Raw genomic sequence first — 6,000 nt, 5'->3', positions numbered from 1 at the left:
AAAGGTTTGGCCGTGGAGCAGGCGGGCGGGGGGTGAAAGTTACAAATTAGACCACATTCCCTTGCGGCTCCGCCCCTCCCTGCACCCACAGCCCAACCCCCGCTGGGCTCTTTCCAGAGCTTGTCCACGTGAAAGCGCTGTTGCGTGCTCATTGGAATAATCACACATTGATCTCATCATCTTCATCAACCATGCTCCATTCACAGGTGGGTGAAGGCCTTCCCAAGGAAGCAAACATCCATCGCGGCCACGCAATGCAACCATCTCGCAACTGCACACGAGCCGACTTAATTTTGCACGATCTCCCGAGTGGACATCCTAGCGGCCTTGTTTTTTCTCCTTGGGTTGCCACTTCGTCGTTAGACTCAATCGCCGGCCACGTGTCCTGCCCAAGCCCACTGACTTTTCTTAACAGTCAACATTATTGGCTGACTCGAAGTTATATGTGATCTAAAATCCACGTGTTCCTGTGTTTGTCTCGTCATTTCCCAGCATCCACTCCTACATGCTCATTTGTGCACATTTTAGCTACTATTCCATTTTCTTTGCCAGTGTCCATGTTTCCCATCAATGTGTCATAAGCAGAAAAATATTGAGTACTACTTTGTGGGAAATTGAAAATACTTGTCCAATGGGATTACTGACCTCCCGGTGTGGGAATGTGGAATTCCCATCGCTGGCACTGGGGCTGACAACTGACATGAGCATGGAGACACTTTTATGTTCATACATTGTGTGGTCGAGTAACCCTAACGTGATTACCACGTGGAGTGTAGGCAGTGGCGATTATACTGGAAGGATCATTGCCCCCCAAATGAACAATAATGTATTATCTCCACCCCCTTCCCCCCCTTTACTCCCCATTCAGGGACAGTTCCTTGAGGTGGAAGCCCTCGGGATAACATCAGGCCTTTTACCAACTCCCTTTGAAACAGAGCTCGTACAGTAATCTAAAAGCAGCCCACGCAGTTATAACCTCTCCAAGCTGAACTCGGCGAGAAAGTGCTGGCATCATCACCAGTACAACCCGTGGAAGACTGGCACAATCGATTAACCCGTGCAATGTTATTCATTCAGATATTTAATATACAAACCATGAGACAGCGCAAGATCACCACGAGCAAAAGGGACACGGTGTTAGAACCGCTGCCCTGAGACGTGTCATACTACCCACCACGTAGTCTGCTCCTATCAATGTTGTGCGCTCTCATTTTTGAACATTGATTTATTTTTTAAATTACAACATTCTATTCGTTCGACATAATTTGAGTCTTAAAATACAGTCCAGCCTCCCGAAAGAATATATTCGCTTATGTGTGGGCAGTAGTGATTAGACAACAGTCTGCGCCCCCCCCTCACCCCCCGGATGGTCACTTTGTCTCATATCATGATGCTGAAAGCACAAACGGAATAAAATTAGGAAAAAGGAAAAAAACTACGAAATCGCTGACAATGCCGTTTAATGACATTACATCTTGTCATCACTTCTTTCCTTCTGCCAAAGTCTGCAGCATTGGGAAAGTCGATACCCAACCTCCAAGGCATTTCTCTAGTGCAGGGGTCGGCAACCTACGGCTCCGGAGCCGCATGCGGCTCTTTACGGGCTGCTTCTTGACGATATGTACGTATGTACATAGATGCATTGCGGCTCTTGAAATACTGAATTTTGTACCGAATTGGAAAGAAATGGCTCTTCTTGTTGTTTTGGTTGCCGACCCCTGCTCTAGTGGTTGCAATTATGTAAAAAAAACTAATTTTTACTCTTGAGGTTATTGTAGCAGCTACTAGTGGCTGGAGGGATCATGTGAAGCCATTCCGTACAAATGTGAATAAAAACATTGATTCTTATCCCATGCAAACCCATGCAAATATATATGTACACACATGTACATACAGGCATATCTGCATGCAAAAAGTACACACATTGACACATCCACATGTGCATACACAATCACTCACATGTACAGACACACAAAAAACATCCTGTAATGTACAGACACGCCCACTCAGCCTCAAATTAGGACCTGGTGCGATGTGTAAACATCGTCACTGGGGAGACAAAGGGGCCGTCCATAAATGACGTCACGCGATTTTGGACGGTTTTTGACCCCCCCCCCTTCGTCACACGGCGTCACAAAAAGTCAGACCCCCTTCAAATATGACGTCACAAAGCTCTGCCCCCCCCTCCAAAATGCTTCAAATCGCTTTAAACTATTGTCATTGTAGTGCGTATTTAATGTGGCACTGCACTCTGATGTTGTAGGAGAAACATTTATTTAAAAGTCTAATTAATTAAGTAGAACGTGTTGTCTATATTTATTTAAAGTTGCGCATAAACCCCCTCCCCCCTCGTCACACATCGTCACAAATGTCTGACCCCCCCCCCCCCTAGGTGCGTGACGTCATTTATGGACAGCCCCTAAGCGTTATTTGCCACTTAGTAACAGTGGCGTCATTGCGGTGCTCGTGCCAGGCTAGGTGCTCATTGAGGCCAAATGAAGTGTCGAAGGCTCGCTGGCAGGTCGTGGGACAGACCCATGTGTTATAGGTTAACTGATATGATTGGCAGTGCCCCTTGCGGTGTTTTATCCGCCCGGTCTGCTCGTTGTAGTGTCCCTGCTCTGTCCCCCGTTGCTGCTGCATGGGGTGCGATTGCCACCAACTGTCCAGCAGCATCCTTCAACACATTCCTGCGGAGGGAGCTGGTAGGAACGTTGGGTTGCTCGGTCAATGGCCAGGGTCAACGGCGGCGTGGTGTATTCCGCAAATATGGCCGACTGTGAGGGCGGGCAGAAGCCGGCGTGAGTAGGTTAAAATTTGAGTTTTATAAGGGCACCACGGGGTGACCAGCCCCTCAACACCCAGCCCCACCCCTCCCACTACCCACCCTCCCCACCCAGCCCCTCCCCACCCTCTCCACCCAGCCCCACCCATTCCATTTTTGGATTCACGACGGACGGACGGACACAATAATCCCCTGCGGTCTGGTGTAACCAGGAGGTTCCTACCAGTATAATCCTCCTCGCGTACCACAGCAATCCATTTCCCCCAGTCCGAACCGCACCCGTCCATACCCCTCTATCCTGCCAAACAAAATCTGCTGGGGCATGCGGTGGCTGGATATGCAGGGCAAACGGATCCACGCCTTCCAGGGGGAGCTCACCGATGGGGCTGTTTCCACATCTTTCAAAGAGGTGTGATCTCAAAACAATCATGTCTGGTTAAACCTTGGATGGACGATAGGCAGGCCAGCCTGAATGTTTCAAGCCGGAGCAAGCGTTCACGTGAATGGGGTCCACAGATCACGATAGACATTAAGAGACGGTGCGATTGTGGCCATACAACACCCGGTGGAGCTCCGTGTGGAATAACACGCCAGACAACTTCCACGCCGCGTTTCTTAGCCGATTTCGTAAAAAAAAATAACCGCTTGACTGATTCGGAGTGTGCCACTGTTCCCTCCACAAAACACACAGATAAGTACACACGTAGCCACACACAAACACTCCAATGTCTATACATACCTACACAAACACATGAACAAATATACACCCACTCCCGCATACACACTCACGTACGCCCACACGCGGCGTACCCCACCAGAGGTGGCCAAGGCACCCCGCGCTCGTTCCGCTACTGGCTGGGGGGTGCCTAGGAGCCGTGCCTTCCGAGACAGAGGCCTGCCTTGCTCGGTTTTACTCCCCGCCTCCCTTCACATCGCTGGGCACAGCCACGGCGCACGCCGTCACTGCGAGGGGAGAAAAAAACAACGCCCCAAATGTGTTTAAATCTGTTTTTTTTTTATGTCTAACCCCTTGATAAATAGTCCCATTTGTGTGTGTAGGGCAAGTCCCTAAAAGCAACACTTTACGATACAATTTAATGTTGGATCATCTTTACAAGCGTTGCCGTGACGCCCCCGCCAGCGATGGATGGACAGCAAATGCAATGACATTTTAACCTTCGCTGAAAGCATTAAAAACTTTGGTTTATGTGACAAACCTTACTAATTGGCTGTATCGCGTAGTGGCGGATTAACGACATTTATATTTACGCGATCTAATAGTCCTCAACTTGGGTTATGTTTAAAATTAGTAATCTAATGTCATAGCCGGTAGTACGCATTGTGTAATGCATTCTATTTAGGTACATAGGCAAGTTACTTTTCATGAAGTTTAGCTTTCCAGATACTATTTTGTATCTGTTTCCTGTTGTATAGAGTACATGCAAGAAGTATCACCATCAGGATGGAGTAATGCTTGAACAATTAACATTTCCACTCAATAATTTTAAAGTGTAAATACTTCCAATGACAAATGCATATGAGAAAGCGTTACAAAATGCATGCTTACCTTAAAATTGTTTTTTAACTAATTATGTTGCCAATGTTTGCTTACTATTCAGACCTAAAAAATTGGATGCGATGATACACTTTGTAATTTATGTACAGTATAAAAATATGGTCAGTATAATCTTTAGTATATGATTTAGAAAATACATGCTTAGCATTTTTTTTCATTGTTCCTGTATTGTATTAGAATTATAGCTATTTAAAACCGCAAATCCACTGCTGGACGAAGGCCTCTCCAATGAGCGTACATATATTATACGTACGCAGTACAAATGGCACGTGCACTTACATGTGATCTACACAGGGACACGTCCACACACCCGCCCATCTCCCTTGCACGTGATAATTGAGAGCGTCCAAGCGTTAATTAGGGACAGACAATTAACGGCCCTGACTCACAGGGGAAGGGGTTGCGGCACGCCCACACAACGGCTTTCATGATAATAATCATCAGAATCTTTATTTGTAATCGCCATCAAAACTTTCGCAATGATCAAAATCTGTTATATTTGTCATTCATCCAAATCATTGCCAGCTGTAATATCAATCATTTTAATGTTCATCATCGTTATCTGTCATGATATCGAATAACCATTATCTATAATCGATATCCATAATTATCACAATGTCCGCTATACATAATCGCCACCATAATTTTCTCAACTGTCCCTCATTACCTTTCCTACTATAATCGTCATTATACCTTTCTCATCTTTTGTACTATCACCACCTATCCCGCTCATCGCCTAATCATCACCTATCATTCACCTCCCACTTCACTCAACCCCATTCCCTATGCTACTCACCATCCACACCACTTCCCTGCCATACTCCACACCCTACATTGCCATCCACCTGGCTCACCACCCAGCCACCCACCACCTGCTTCACGTTCTACGCTATGCACCACCCACTCACGTGGCTCTGGTCTTCCCCGCTTCATATTCATCATCCACCCCATTCACCTCTCAACCTAACCACTCGTCACCCCACCGACCACCAATCCACCCCACTCACCACCCAACCCACTCACCACGCAACCCACTCACCACCACGCTTCCTGTAACACAGGGTCGCTTTGCTGTATAGCCGCTATTTGGTTGCTTCATGAGTCGCATATCGCAAAAACCCGGTTTAAATTCAGCTAGTTGTCGGTACAATGGGTATAATTGTACACCATAATTAAATAATTGGATTAGACTTAATGTCCAATAAGGGACAAAAATCTCAATTTCTAATTTTTGGGCACCCATTCCCCCGCCCAACATTTTGAAGTGGACAGGTTAATTCAACTTTTGTTTTTAAAACCTATGCTTTGGGAAAATGTGTATTCTGTAGGTTTTAAAGAGTGCTAGATACAAATATGACATCACATTGCCAACGACTCCTTTTTTAGTGGATGGTAAAGTGCAGTCCACATCGGACGAGCAAGACACCAAAGCCAAGCGTGAGAGGGCAACATCCGCTACCCAGTTATTATTGTGGTAACAAGTACGGGAGTATTTATATTTTAGATTTGAAGCTTTCGTGACTGCAAGGCCGAATTAGCTGCATCAATTCGGCTGTGACGGTCCCACCTGATGACGGAGACTTGTGTTGCCTCCGAAACGTCGTGATTTTTGTTTTTATTTTATTTTATTTTCATTAAT

This window comes from Lampetra fluviatilis, chromosome 5, assembly GCF_964198595.1.
Source record: "Lampetra fluviatilis chromosome 5, kcLamFluv1.1, whole genome shotgun sequence".
NCBI lineage: Eukaryota > Metazoa > Chordata > Hyperoartia > Petromyzontiformes > Petromyzontidae > Lampetra > Lampetra fluviatilis.
The sequence above is the reverse complement of the archived record's forward strand: the minus strand, read 5'-3'. Positions refer to the sequence as shown.